Genomic DNA, 16,106 nt, shown 5'->3' with positions numbered 1-16,106 from the left:
AATCATTGACCTCTACCTCTGAAACCAATAATATGTTATATGTTAATTAATTGAATTTAAATTCTAAAAAGTACAAAAAAATAAAAATAAAAAATAAGTGAAATGTGCTCTTCAGCCCTACTTTCATAAGATCGTGGGGGAAGGATTGAGAAGGGAACACGTTGTAATTTATTTAGAGGCTAAGATGGTATATAGTATTTTTAATAATGTGAAAACGGGTATTGGTCAGGAACCCAGGGGACACCTAAATTTTGCCTTTGGTCAGTGTGGGATAAGAGATCCTGCAAAGACAAGATATGGTGATAGATGATTCTGATACATATCCTGCCCCCCTCCCTAGTTTGCAAACCATTGCTCTATGCAATAGAATTCCCAAGCAAAATCAATACCCCCACAACATTTTGCAGTCTAGACAAGGGGTCAGCAAACAAGAGACTGTGTTATGCACCAAATCTAATAGGCTGCCTGTTTCTGTATTTTATTGGCACACAGCCACAACTTATTCATTTATGTATCATCTATGGCTGTTTTCATGCTACAATTGCAGATTTGAGTTGTGACAAGGGTCTTATGGCCCACAAAGCCTAGAATGTTTACTATCTGGCTCCTTATAGGAAACAAAAAATGATGCTGACCCCTGGTTAAACCCACAATGATAAAGACATTATAGGACAAAGGGGTTGAAAAGGAAGGGGAGTGGAGTGAAATTTTTTTAAAAAATGCTGTTTGCTTTCATCTTTGTTAAGGTGCCAACCAACCCTCACCAGATTTTTAGAATCTGTGACGTTAACAACACATTAGAGATCAGTATAAGCCAAATATTCGGTAAGCTCATGAAAATGTATTTCTCTGTTAACTATCCTTTGAACCTGTATTTATGTTGTTTGCCAATATACCTTAACTTTTTTTTTTTTTTTTTACTGACAACTTCATTGAGATCTAAGTCACATACCATAATAGTCAACCTTTCAAAGTGTGGAAATCAGGTTTTTTTAGTATATTCCCAAAACTGTGCAACCCATCACCACAATCTAATTTTAGAACATTTTCATTAACCCCAAGACAAACCTCATACTCATTAGTGTATACTTCAAGTTCTTTTTGCTCTTTTGTCAGAGCTGCTGCTTCTTTGGGGACTACTTGTTTTTTTTAAAACAAAGTTTCTTTTTACTATGGGGTGCATATTCTTTTCTAGTCTATAAGAAAGGGCCATTTATTTCTAGAGGCATTTCTAGAGCACCATTACCCTTGAACTTTGGAGAGTTTACATATAAGTGTTTGCAAATTTAAAGCCGCATAGACTCCATGGCCTGTCACCCATGCATGTTGAATATGAAAGGTACACCTTGCCTATGCTGTAGTTTCAGTTCTAGACTAAAAACCTAGAGATGAAACTTATATTTATTTTTCTATAAAAATCAGAACTGACGGGCGCCTGGGTGGCTCAGTTGGTTAAGCGACTGCCTTCGGCTCAGGTCATGATCCTGGAGTCCCAGGATCGAGTCCCACATTGGGCTCCCTGCTCGGCGGGGAGTCTGCTTCTCCCTCTGACCCTCTTCCCTCTCGTGCTCTCTATCTCTCATTCTCTCTCTCTCAAGTAAATAAATAAAATCTTTAAAAAAAAAAATCAGAACTGACAACTATTTTGTTGAGTTTTTTTATTGTCCTCAGAAGATGAACCGGTAGTGTTAACTAATGATGTGGTGTGCTCATAAATATTTAATAACTGGATTTGGGTGGCAAGGGAGCAAGAGAGCCCTGATTTGTGGCATTTGCTTATTCCCATGGTGTAAATACTCCTACCATGGTCAATTGCAAGCTACCAACTTGAAGTCAATAAAAGTGGAGTTAGGAGGATGCAATATGAACCAAAATAGGATAGTTTGCATAGTTGTTTCATACATTACACATAGATGTCTACCCACTATACACTGTTAACTGGCACTAAAACATTCCAAAATTTTTTTGCTGTACCAACCTTTAAGCTTTTAGAATATAATTTGTACATTACACAGAAGTAAACCAAAGATAAATTGTTTGTGACTATAGAATGACTAGAATTTCATCCCTAGGGCAATGTCCTGAAAGATTCATTGCTGCCTGCTTTAACAACTTTTGAGAGAGGCTCTTTATTAAATATAACAGATGAAAAATAAGCCAGGTTGCAAATTCCCCCCTTTTTAACTTAAATTTACCATATTTTCAGTACACGTTCAGTGGAAGTTAAGCTACATTGCATTATATTAACAACTATGAGTATCTGTAAGCATATTTATATTGAATATGAATAAACTTTTGAAAAAAATAGAGAAAGTTTTCATTAACATGTTAAATAAAACTCTTGAAAAGTCTGATATACCAGATGAGGAGGATTCATCACCCACGCTGATTGTTGCCCTTTTGGAGAAAGGCAACCTGCCAACAATTACAAATTGCCAACATGCATCAGACACTGTGTTAGGTACAAGAAGCACAAGGGTTAAGAAGATAGACAGTGTCCTTACCCTTATGAAGTTTACATTCTAGTTCAGCCTAAGTCATAGCAACAGGAAGCCACTGCCGGGTTTAAAGCATCATCTGCTTCATATTTGAAAACTGTCCTCTTGTAAAATATAGAAATTTGTAACATTGGTATTTCCAGGTCCCAGGTTATTCTCAAATCTTTCTTATTCTTTCAGAAATTATCTTCCATTTATAACCTCCAAACTTCACTTCTCATTTGCTTTTTGGCCCCTGCATTCAAGGTACCCTGGTGCTGAACTAATTATGAGATTGATTTGCCTAGGAACAGAAGATTCACTCTCTCATACTCCAGTTAATCAAGGTATGACTAGAATTCTATTCCTAGGGCAGTGTCCTAAATGATGGTCCAGACAGCTGAAAGAACAAATGGTCTCTTCCACAGTCTCTGAACAGTATCTCCTCCGTCATTCTTCCCCATTCCCCCTCTCCCACCATAAAGCCATCAGTGTCTTTTGAAGCCTTTCTAGCACTAACACCCCTGTCTTCTCAGCTAGCCAAACAATTTGGAGGAGTGACCACTGGTGGCCTATCTGATTTTCTAAACCACCCTGATTCATTTCCCAGAGGGTTATCTAACTGGGTTAGAAGAGTTTCCATGAAACAAGAGAAGCAGCATTCCAGAACCAAGAAATCCTTATTATCCTTGCTTCTGCTTCCTGAAACAAGTCACGGAGCTTTGTCAATTTAGGAACCTCATCCACAAAGACTAGTTTCTAGGCCTCCAGTTGGTTATCACAGCATTACCACATTTTACTGGCTTTGCTGAATGGTGAAGCCTGTCCAGCTGCTTCAAAAGACCTGGGCAACTACACTACAGAAGGACATTAAAAGAGCTGAAAGGGTGAGTGTGTCTCCTGCCATCTTGGTATTGGCTAAGAGGCTGAAGGAAAAGTGAGGATTACAGGATAACCAAAATATGCTCAGTAGGGCTCAGGAAATATACAACAGCATTTTCCACAGGAGCAATCTGATAGGGCCAGTGGCTGGCCAGTGGAGACAGTGCTATGAGCCAGACTACTTGCCCACAAAATCCCAGGAAGCAACAGCTGCAGGAAGCAAGGATCACACAATAGGAAAAGCCCTGCTCTATGAACCTCAGCTTTGTTCTCTGAGTATTTGGGTGCTGGGGTAAGGCAACCCCAGGGCACATTTGGGCATTTGCCTAATGACCTGCAGTATGCACCATGTTTTCTTGACAGCTGTGAATACAATTGGCAGCCAAAGAACTTTGTTCTCTCTCTTTCTGGGATGTAATTCTACTTTCTGGTGACACGGTAGGCCCATCAGTGATTCTAAAATGACTTCAATCTAGAAGACCTGCCCAGGAGGCTGTCATCATAGATATTTGCTGGGAATTGTGAGCAAATATAGCCTAATCTTTGCTAGCAGGACTTGCTTTTTACCAAGTAACTGTCCCTTAAATTTGAATAGTAAATTTGATCCTCACAACAGCCTTATGAAGTAAGCATTACCTCCATTTTCTGGGCAGAAACTAAGACTTAGAAAGGTTATATCACTTTCCCAAAGCCACAGAGCTCAGAGGTCTAGTAGGTGATGGATTCAGAAAAGGACTTGAAGACAGAAGACAGACAGGCTGGATGGGAAACAGAGGGGAGGGGCCAAAAGGAGTTTGAGGGAGAGGGAGAGATGTAGTATGACTCCTACATTTCTGCTTTGAGAATTGGGGTGCATGGACATATCCTTCATTAACATAAGAATAAAGGTAGATTGCAGTGTGATCTCCCCACACCCCTTCTCTTTGATGATGGACAGTGAAGGGCAGTAAATAATTGTGTTCAACTTGGCTATCAGGTGAGAAGCATCTCTGGAACATCCTAGTGTATAGTACACACATAGTTATGGGTGTCTGGAGCCCAGAGGAAAATCCTGGGCTGAAAGTTCAAGTGTGAAAGGCATAAGCCCTAAGAGTAGATGATGTGACCAAGGTGCTTATCAAATATGTGGGTCAAGGACAGAAAAAAAAAAAAGCCCTGATAAACATCCACATTTAAAGGATAGGTAAAGAGGCAAGGATCTGTGAAGGAGACAAAGATTGCTCAGTCCTCCTCTTGCCTTCCTGTTTCCCACACACCACAGCCTCTCAAGAATAAGAGCTGGCTCAGGAAGAACTGGCCCAGGAAGGATGTGGGAACATGGAGGTTGGGGGGGGGGGGCAGAGTGGTTAAAAATCCTTCAGAGTTAAGTGCTTTATCGACCAACCATTGTCCAGAGGTAACCAAGGATGAGCTGTGAGAAACCAGTCTCACTCAGAAATGCAATTGTACTTCCAGCTTGTTTAACAAGTCTCTTTCATTTTTAATGCATTTTAAGGGACCACTCAGTAGCTGACATTTGTTGTACTGGCAAAGTACCATCAACACTAGTACTACCTGATTTACTTTCTTGAATTTAAAGAAATTTCAAGGAATGGCAGGGAGGCTGAAAGCAGGTTCAGGCACCTTGGATTTGGCCTTGAACAGTCTCCTGTGTCTTTCTCCTTTACTCTTGTGGGATGCCACAAGCTAAATTAATGCTGTGGGAATCACTCCACAAGTCCTTTCTGTTTGACCTTGTAGAGCCACTTTTACCCTTCCCAGAACTTAATTTTCCTATCTAGGGAAAAATTTTAGAAAATTTAAAACTATTCTTATGTACTATGGGGACATATCATACATTAAGTTGAAAAATGACTTGGAGGACATTGTTGTCAGTGTTAATACTACTGATGGGACCACTATGTTCATTCTACAATGTTTGTTGACTGTCTATTATGTGTCAGGCACTGGAGATTCAGTGATAAAACAGGATAGACAAGGTCCCTGCTCTCACACAGCTCACATTCTAGTAAGGAAGAAAGTCAATAAACAAGTGAACAATTAATAAAATAGAGTAATAAGTTCTAGAACAAAATAAAATTTGGTTGTAAGATAAGATGTTAGGGTGGGGGCGCCTGGGTGGCTCAGTCGGTTAAGCGTCTGCCTTCAGCTCAGGTTGTGATCCCGGGGTCCTGCAATCGAGCCCCGCAACAGGCTCCCTGCTCAACAGGGAGCCTGCTTCTCCCTCTCCCTCTGTCTGCCTCTCTGCCTACTTGTTCTCTCTCTCTATCTCTCTGTCAAATAAATAAATAAAATCTTAAAAAAAAGATGTTAGGGTGGGAATAAAGGCAACTTTAGATTAGATGGGGTAGTTAGGAAGGCTCTGAGGTGATATCTGACATGAGACCTAAAAGATCAGAAGCCAAGCATGCAAAGAGCCAAGATAAGAAACTTTCAGGCAGAAGAAACAAAATTAAGAGCCCTCAAGTCATAAAAATGCATGGACTGTTTAAGAAAGTAAATCCAGGTTAAGGAAAACTGGATGTCCACATGCAAAAAAGAGAAGCTAAACTGCTACTTCATCTCACACCGTATACAAAAATGAATGCCAAATGGATCAAATACCCAAATACAAGAGCTAAAATCAAAAAACTCATGGAAAAATATCCAAGCATAAATCTTCATGACCGTGGATTAGGCAAAGTGTTTTAGATATAACACCAAAAGCACAAGTGACAAAATGGAAATTAACAAATTAGACTTCATTGAAATTAAAAACATTTGTGCATCAAACAATACTCTCAAGAGAGTGAAAAACAACCTACAGAAGGGGGGCGTTGAAAGTTATATCTCTGATAAGGACCTAGTATCCAGAATATGCAAAGAACACTTACAACTCTGGGGTGCCTGGGTGGTTCAGTCGGTTAAGCATCCAACTCTTGGTTTCAGCTCAGGTCATGATATCAGGGTCATGAGATGGAGCCCCGCATCAGACGCTGTGCTCAGCAGAGAGTCTGCTTGAAATTCTCTCACTCTCCCTCTGCCCCTCCCATCCATGCTCTCTCTTTCTCTAAAATAAATAAATAAATTTTTTAAAAAAAGAACACTTACAACTCAAAAACAAAAAGACAAACAACCTAATTTTAAAATGGGCAAAGGACTTGAGTAAGTATTTCTCCAAAGAAGATATGTAAATGGTCAATAAGCATATGAAAGGTGCTCAACCATCATTAGTAATTAGGAAAATGCAAACCAAAACCACAATTCAATACCATTTTACATTCAGTAGGATGGCTATAATATTAACAATGATAATAATAAACATGGAAAATATCAAGTGTTGGAGAAGAAGTGGAAAATTTGGAACCCTTGTACTCTGCTGGTGGGAATGTAAAATCATGCAACTGCCATAAAAAACAGCTTGACAATTCCTGGAAAAAGTTAAACATACAGTTACCATATGATGCAGCAATTCTTCTCCTAGGTGTATACCAAAAATAACCCCCTGAAAACAGGTATCCAAACAAAAACTTGTGCATGAATATCAATAGCTGCACATTTCATAATTGCCAAAATGTTGAAAATACTTAAATGTCCATCAACTGATGAATAGAGAGATTGTGGTATATCCATACAATGGAATATTAATCATTCATAAAAAGAAGGAAATGCTTTTCTTTTTTAAAACTTTAATTTTATATTTTTATTTTAACTCCAATTAATTAATATACAGTATTAATTTCAAGTGTACAATATACCTATTCAACTATTCTATGTATTATTCAGTGCTCATCAAGATAAGTGTACTCTTAAACCCCTTCACCTATTTTGCCAATCTCCCCATTCACTTCACCTCTGGTAACCATCTGATAGTTCTCAATAGTTAAGACTCTGTTTTTTGGTTTGTCTTCTTTCACCCCATTTGTTTGTTTCTTTTGTTTTTTAAATTTCACATATGAATGAAATCATATGGTATTTGTCTTTCTCTGACTGACTTCTTTCACTTAGCATTATACTTTTTGGATCCATCCATGTTGTTGCAAATTCCAAGATTTCATTCTTTGTTAGGGTTGAATAATATTCTACTGTGGTTTTGATTTGCATTTTCCTGCTGATGAGTGATGTTTAGCATCTTTTCATGTGTCTGTTGGCCATCTGGATGTCCTCTTTGGAGAAATGTCTTTTCACGCCTTCTGCCAATTTCTTTATTAGGTTATTTGTTTTTTGACTGTTGAGTTCAGTAAGTTCTTTATATATTTTGGATACTAACCCTTTATCAGATATGTCATTTGAAATATCTTCTCCCATGCTGTAGGTTGTCTTTTAGTTTTGTTGATAGTTTTCTTTGCTGTGCAGGAGCTTTTTATTTTGATGTAGTCCCAATAGCTTATTTTTGCTTTTATTTCCCTTGCTTCAGGAGACATACTTAGAAATATATAGTTATGGCAAATATCAGAAAAATTACTGTTTGTGCTCTCCTCTAGGATTTTTATGGTTTCAGGTCTCACATTTAGGTCCTTAATCCATTTGATTTTATTTCTGTGTATGGTGTAAGAAAGTGGTCCAGTTTCCTTCTTTTGCATGTAGCTGTCCAGTTTTCCCAACACCATTTGTTGAAGAAACTGTCTTTTTCCCATTGCATAGTCTTGCCTCCTTTGTCAAAAATTAAGTGACTATAAAATTCTGGGTTTATTTCAGGTTTTCTATTCTGTTCCATTGTTCTATGTGTCTATTTTTGTGCCAGTACCATACTGTCTTGATTGCTACAGCTTTGTAGTATAAATTGAAATCTGGAATTGTCATACCTCCAGCTCTGTTTTTCTTTTTCAAGATTGCTTTGACTATTCAGGGTCTTTTTTGCTTCCATACAAATTTTAGAATTGTTCTAGTTCTATGGAAAATGCTATTGGTATTTTGATAGGGATTGCATTAAATCTGTAGATAGCTTTGGGTGGATTGGACATTTTAACAACACTTGTTCTTCCAATTCATGAGGATGGAATATCCTTCCATTTATTTGTGTCATCTGCAATTTCTTTCATTGATGTTTTATAGTTCTCAGAGTATAGGTCTCTTCTTTAGTTAGGCTTATTGGTAGGTATTTTATTTTTTGGTGAAATTGTAAATGGGATTTTTTTTTTTAATTTGTCTTTCTGCTGCCTCATTATTTGTGTATAGAAATGAAATGGGGCTGCCTGGGTGACTCAGCCAGTTAAGCGTCCGACTCTTGATTTTGGCTCAGGTCATGATCTCAGGGTCATGGGTTTGAGCCCCACATCAGGGTCCGCACTCAGTGGAGAGTCTGCTTGAGATTCTCTCCCTCTCCCTCTTCCTCTGCCCTTCCCCTTGCTCACTTGCCTCAATCTCTCTCTGTCTCTCTCTCTCTCTCAAATAAATAAATAAATAAATCTTAAAAAAGGAAAAAGTAAAGAAATGCAATGGATTTCTGTACAGTGATTTTGTATCCTGCAACTTTACTAAATTCATTTGTCAGTTCTAGTAGTTTTCTGGTGGAGTCTTTTGGTTTTTCTATATATAGTATCACATCATCTGCAAATAGTGAAAGTTTTATTATCCCCTTAACAATTTGGATGCCCCCCTTTACCTCTTTTTCTTGTCTGATTGCTGTGGCTAGGATTTCCAGTACTATGTCAAAAAAAAAAATGGTGAGAGTGGACATCTTTGTCTTGTTCTTGATCTTAGGGAAAAAGCTTTCAGTGTTTTACCATTGCATGTGATGTTAGCTGTGGGTTGAGGTATGTTCCCTCTAAACCTACTTTCCTGAGGGTTTTTATTATGAATGCATGTTGTACTTTTTCAAATGCTTTTGCTGCATCCACTGAAATGATCATATGATTCTTATCCTTTCTTTCTTTTAATGTGGTGTATCACATTGATTTATTTGCAACTATTGAACCATCCTTGCAACCCAGGAATAAATCCCACTTGATTGTGGTGAATGATTTTTTTAATGTATTGTTGGATTCCGTTTCCTAATGTTATGTTGAGGATTTTTGCATCTATATTCATCAGAGTTATTAGCTTGTAATTCTCTTTTTTTGGTCCTGTCTTTATCTGGTTTTGGTATCAGGGTAATGCTGGCCTCATGGAATGAATTTAGAAGCTTTCCTTTCTCTTCTATTTTTTGGAATAGTTTGAGAATAGGTATAAGCCTTCTTCAAACGTTTGATAGAATTTATCTGTGAAGCTGTCCTGGACTTTTGTTTGTTGGCAGTTTTTTGATTACTGATTGAATTTCTTTGCTGGTTACCATTCTGTTCAAATTTTCTATTTCCTCCTGTTTCAGTTTTGGTAGTGTATATGCTTCTAGGAATTTACCCATTTCTTCTAGATTGTGCAATTTGTTGGCATATAGTTTTTCATAATATTCTCTTAAAATTGTTAGTCTTTCTGTGGTGTTGTTTGTTATTTCTCCTCTCTCATTTGTAATTTTGTCTATTTGAGTCCTTTCTCTTTTTTTCTTGATGAGTCCAGCTAAAGGTTTAGCAATTTTATTGATTTTTTTCAAAGAACCAGTCCCTTGTTTCATTGATCTGTTCTATTGTTTTTTTAATTTATTTTATTTCTGCTCTAATCTTTATTATTTCCTTCCTTTTATTGGTTCTGGGTTTTGTTTGTTCTTTTTTTTTCTAGCTCCTTTATGTGAAAGGTTAGGTTGTTTATTTGAGATTTTTCTTGCTTTTTGAGGTACACCTGTATTGCTATAAATTTCCCTCTTAGGACCACGTTTGCTGCATCCCAAATATTTTAGAATGCTGTGTTTTCATTTTCATTTGTCTCCATGTGTTTTTTTATTTCCTCTTTGATTTCTTAGTTGAATCTTTCCTTGTTTAGTAGCATGTTATTTAACCTCTGTATATTTGTGCTTCTTCCAGATTTTTTCTTGTGATAGATTTCTAGTTTCATATTGCTGTGACCAGAAACAATGCATGGTATGACTTCGATCTTTTTGAATTTGTGGAGACTTGTTTTGTGTCCCAATATGTGATCTATTTCGGAGAATATTCCATATGCACTTGAAAAGAAGGTGTATTCTGCTGTTTTATTTTTTTTAAGATTTATTATTTATTATTTTTTTAGAGAAAGAACGTGCAAAGTGAAAGGGTAGAGGGACAGGGAGAGAGAGAATCTCAAGCAGATTCCCCACTGAACATGGGAGCCTGACATGGGGCTTGATCTCACGATCCTGAGATCATGACCTGAGCTGAAATCAAGAGTCAGATGCTTAGCCAACTGAACTACCCAGGCGCCCCTATTCTGCTATTTTAGGATGAGATGTTCTGAATATATCTGTTAAATCCATCTGTCCAATATGTCATTCAAAGCAACAGTTTCCTTATTGATTTTTTATTTGGCTGATCTCTCCATTGATATAAGTACAATGTTAATGTATCCTAATATTATTTGATTAGTATTGACTAGCTCCTTTATGTTTGTAATTAACTGCTTTATGCATCTGGGTGTTCCCATGTTGGGTGCACAAATATTTACAATTGTGTCTTCTTGTTGGATTATTCTGTTTATGATTATGTAGTGTCCTTTGTCTCTTGTTTCAGTCTCTGTTTTAAAGTGTATTTTGTCTGATGTAAGTATCACTACACCAGGTTTCTTTTCACATCCATTTGCATGATAAATGTTTTTCCATTTTTTCACTTTCAATCTGCATGTGTCTTTTAGGTCTGAAATGAGTCTCTTGTAGGTAGCACATAGTATAGATGGGTCTTGTTTTTTTGTTCTTTTTTTTTTTTTTTTTTTTAGAGAGAGAGAATGAGGGGAGGGGCAGAGGGAGAGGAAGAGAGAGAATCCCAAGCAGCTCCATGCCCAGCATGGAACCCATTGTGGGGCTTGATCTCACAACCCTGAGATCATGACCTGAGCTGAAATCTAGAGTTGGACACATAGCTGACTGAGCCACCCAGATGTCCTGGGTCTTGTTTTTTATCCATTCCATCACCCTATATCTTTTTATTGGAGCATTTAGTCCAGTTACACTCAAACTAATTATTGATAAGTATAATTTTATTACCACTTTGTTACTTGTTTTATGGTTGTTTTTGTAGTTCTGTTCTTTTCTTCCCTTGCTCTGTTCTCTCATTATGGGTTGGCTTTCTTTAGTGATATACTTTGCTTCCTTTCTCTTTATATTTTGCATATCTGTTACTAGTTTTTGATTTATGGTTACCATTTGGTTTGTATATAATGTTTTCTGCATATAGCACTCTATATTAAGTTGATGATAGCTTAATTTTAGACCCATTCTTTTTTTTAAAGATGTTTATTTATTTGAGAGAGAGAGAGATAGCAAGAGAGGATGAATGGGGTTGAGGGGCATAGGGAAAGAGAGAAGCAGGCTCACCACTGAGCAGGGACCCCAACACGGGACTCGATCCCAGGACCCCGTGATCATGACCTGAGCTAGGTAGACAACTGACAGAGACTCCCAGGTATCCCTAATTTTGACCCCATTGTTTAGTCCTCTCCCACCCCACATTTTAGGTACATGGTGTCATTACCTTGCACCCTTTTATTTTGTGTGTCCCTTGACTGATTTTTACAGATATACTTATTTTTTACTGCTTTTGTGCTTCCTACTTTTCTTACTCTTACATAATATCTTTCTTTTCCACTCATAAAGTCCCCTTTAACTTTTTTTGTCTGGGAATCTTTTTATGTCTTCTTCTATTCTGAATGACAACCTTGCTGGATAGCATATTCTTTGCTGCAGATTTTTTCCTTTCATCACGTTGAATATATCATGCCACTCTCTTCTGGCCTGCAAAGCTTCTGCTGAAAAATAACCTGATAGCCTTATAGGGTTTCCCTTGTATGAAACTGCTTTCTTTTCTCTTGTTTTTTTTTTTTTAAAGATTTTATTTATTTATTCCAGAAAGAGAGAGAGAGAGAGAAAGAGAGCAGGGGGAAGAGCAGAAAGGGAGGGACAAGCAGGCTCCACGTTGAGCACAGAGCTTGGTGCAGGGCTCAATCCTAGGACCCTGAGATCATGACCTAAGCCTTAACCAAGAGTCAGACACTCAACTGACGGAGCCACCAAGGTGTCTCTCTCTTGCTGCTTTTATTTTATTTTATTTGAAAGATTTTATTTATTCATTCGTGATACAGAGATACAGAGAGAGAGAGAGAGCACGAGCAGGGGGAGAGGCAGAAGGAAAAGCAGGCTCCCTGCTGAACCAGGAGTCGGATGCGGGGCTCGATCCCAGGACCCTGGGATCATGACCCGAGTGAAGGCAGACGCTCAACCATCTGAGCCACCCAGGTGCCCCATCTCTTGCTGCTTTTAAAATTCTCTATCACTACTTTTTGCCATTTTAATTACTATGTGTCTTGGTGTGGACTTCATTGCATTGATTTTGCTGGGGGATTTCTGAGCCTCCTGGATCTGGATTTCTGTTTCCCTCCCCAGATGCAGGAATTTTTCAGCTATCATTTCTTCAAATAAATTTTCTGCCCTCTTTTCTCTCTCTTCTCCTTCTGTGGTCCCTATAATGTAAATTTTATTATACTTGATGGAGTTGTTGAGTTCCCTAAGTCTATTCTCATTTTGTATTATTATTTTTTTCTCTCACCTGCTCAGTTTGATTACTTTCCAACACTCTGTTCTCCAGGTTGCTGGTTCATTCTTCTGATTCCTCTCTTCTATTTATTCCACCTTGTGTATTTTTAATTTCATTTATTGTGTTCTTCATCTCTGATTGGTTCTTTTTTATCTCTTTCTTAAGGGTCTCCCTGATATCCTTCACTCTTTTCTCAAGTCCAGTGGGTATCTTTATGATCATTATTTCAAATTCTCTATTAGGCATATGACTTATCTCCATTTCACTTAAGTCTTTTGCTACAAATTTGTCCTGCTCTTTCATTTGGGACATATTCTTCTGTCTCCTCATTTTGTTTAACTCTCTCTGTTTGTTTCTCCATGTTAGGAAAGTCAGTTACATCTCCTACTCTTGAAAGTAGTGGCCTTATGAAAAAGAAGTCCTGTAGTGCTCTGCAGTACAATGTCCCCTGTTCATTGGGATGTGGCATTTTGTGGGTGTCTCCTATATGTGTTGAGTGTGCCATGTTGTTGTGGCTGAGCCACTTTTTCCTTCAGTCCAGTCATCTGAAGTGTCTTTATTTGTCTCTTTGTGGCAGTGTTTCATCCCTGTGGTATTAGTGGCCCAGTCTGGGGCCACCTTGGGCTTGATTTAAGTCGGACCTGACTTTTGCAAGATGCAATAGCACCAAACTACCGGGTGCTTTCCTTGTGTTGCCCCTGAGAAGCTTTCATTGGTGAGGAGGGCATACAATCATACCAGCTGTCTGCCCCCAGCCCACTGCTAGTGCCACAGTCTGACTGGTGTGTGTGGTTATCTTTCCCTCTCCCTGGGGCAGGAGTCTCTTTGGAGTGGTGCTGGCCCTTGTCAGGGCTGCTTGCACAATGGCAGGCTTGTGGTACTGTTTTTGATGGGCTCTGGCCAAGAGCATATTGGAGGGGGTGGATCTGCAACATGCATGGGGGCAGGATGGTGCAGTGTTTGCACGGTTTGTGCACCAGTTCTCTGTGAGAGGTGACCTGCCACAGAACCAAGGCTAACCAGGTTGGAGGGGTGGGTGTGCAAAGTACACAGGGGACAGGAGGTGTGGTGTTGGTAAGGTTTATGCTGGTCCTCTGCAGGATGGGACCTGCAGCAACAGGACTGAGGCAGGACTGGCTGGAGGGGGTCAATCTGCCAAAGCACAGGGGGAGGTGGATAGAGCAGTGGTGTTAGTGTGTCAAGTAGTGAGTGTCAGTGCTGTGCTGGTTCCTGCAGGTGGCCATGTGTTTATACTTGGGGGGGGTTGTGGAGGAGGGAAACAGAGTCTGCCAGCTCTTTTGTTCCTGGAGGAGTCCTCCAATGATCTCTGTCCCTCCAGGATATGCTCTGAGATGAGTAAACAATTCTCCCTCCTGTATGCCCCAGGTGTTGTTCAAACTACTGCTTTTATGCTGTATCTCTGCAGGCCGTTTTTTGTGCTGTCCCCTTAAGGGCAGGGACTCAGTTTCCTCTCATCCTCCCAGCTCTCCCAGAGCCAAGCCCACTGATTTTTAAAATTCTGGGTTTTAAGTACTGCTGGTGTAAGAACTCACAAAATTTGGTCCCTCTGGTTTTCAAAGCCAAATGTTATGGGAATTCATTTTCCCCATGTAGGCTCCCTGTTGTGATGGTCTATTTCTTCCCCCTCTCTATGCCTGTAGGTCCCTCCCTCAAGGACAGTCTTGCAGATCTATTTAGTTCCCCATCCAGTCTCTGCCCTTCCTACCCTCTTCAATGTGGCTTTATCTCTACCTTTAGTTGTGGAGTTTGTTTTTCCAGTGTTTGGGTCATTTTCTGGGTTATTTACACTAATAGGAGTGTAATCTAGTTTTATCCGTGGGATGAGGTGAGCTTAGGGTCCTCATACTCTGCCATCTTTTACCTTTTCCAAAGGAAGGAGATTCTGACATATGCTACGCCATGGATGAATCTTGAAAACATTATGTTAAGTGAAATAAGCCAGACACAAATGACCATATATTATATTATTTAATTTCTATTAAATATGCAGAATAGGTAAATTTATAGAGATTGAAAGTGGTTTAGTGGTTGCTAGGGGCTCTGGGGAGGGGATGGGGAAACAAATGCTCATTGGATACAGAGTTTCTTTTGGGGTAATGAAAATATTCTGAAACTAGATAATGGTGAAGGTTTCACAACTCTGTGGTTATACTAAGAATCATTTTAAATGGATGAATGAATGGTATCTGAGATATCTCAATACAGATGTTATCCCAAAAAAAGCATGCTAATGTTATCAGAGAATAGTGAGGGAAAGTGAAAGAAGGGGCAGAGATGGAAATTGTCTAAGGATACCATCCTCCTAAGACCCCATGCAGATCTAAGTCTCATAATGCTAAACATATACGTTGAGCAGCTTCCTTGGCCTCTTTGTGCTAGGCCAAAGGCTTTATCATTCCTTTTAAAAATTAGCACTCTAAAATCAAAGACCATAGAACCCTAGAGGAGAAAGAGGATATTTGTCTCTGTATCTAGAGCAGAGGTAATCCAATTACTCTCCCTAGTCCTATTCAGGGTTGGAACTTCCTCTCAACCCCCACTAAACACTCCAGAGACATCAAATGAATCAAAGGAGCAATGGAGAGAAGATATAATAAGCTTGTTCCAAGGACATGAAGGTTTAATGGCTCCCTGCATGACATCAAAACTCTACCTTCCAAAACTGTGGCCCAAGGATCACCTTAGCTAACATTAAAAACTATATTTTATTAAATGATTACTCTGTGCCAGGCATTATGCTAGATGAGATTGTATTGGTTACCTCATTTGATCCACACAACAACCCAGTGAGGAATTTTCACATTTGTATCCCCAATTCTACAACTGAGGAAAGTGAAGTACCTCTGTGTCAAAACCTTGTCTAAGGGGCGCCTCGGTGGCTCAGTTGGTTAAGTGGCTGACTCTTGATTTCAGCTCAGGTCATGATCTCAGGGTCATGAGATTGAGCCCCACATCAGGCTCACACTCAGCATGGAGTCTGCTTGAGATTTCTCCTTCTCCCTCTGCCCTATGCCTGTTCGTTCTCTTTCTCACTCTCTCTAAAATAAATAAAATCTTTAAAAAAAAACCAAAAACCTTGTCTAAGACTTCACAGATAATAAGAAGGCATACCCAAGTTCCGTCAATCTAAACTTGCTCTTGAACTCCACATCAT

The sequence above is a fragment of the Zalophus californianus genome, chromosome X (assembly GCF_009762305.2).
Source record: "Zalophus californianus isolate mZalCal1 chromosome X, mZalCal1.pri.v2, whole genome shotgun sequence".
NCBI classification, from domain to species: Eukaryota; Metazoa; Chordata; class Mammalia; order Carnivora; family Otariidae; genus Zalophus; species Zalophus californianus.
This window is presented reverse-complemented; position numbering follows the sequence as displayed.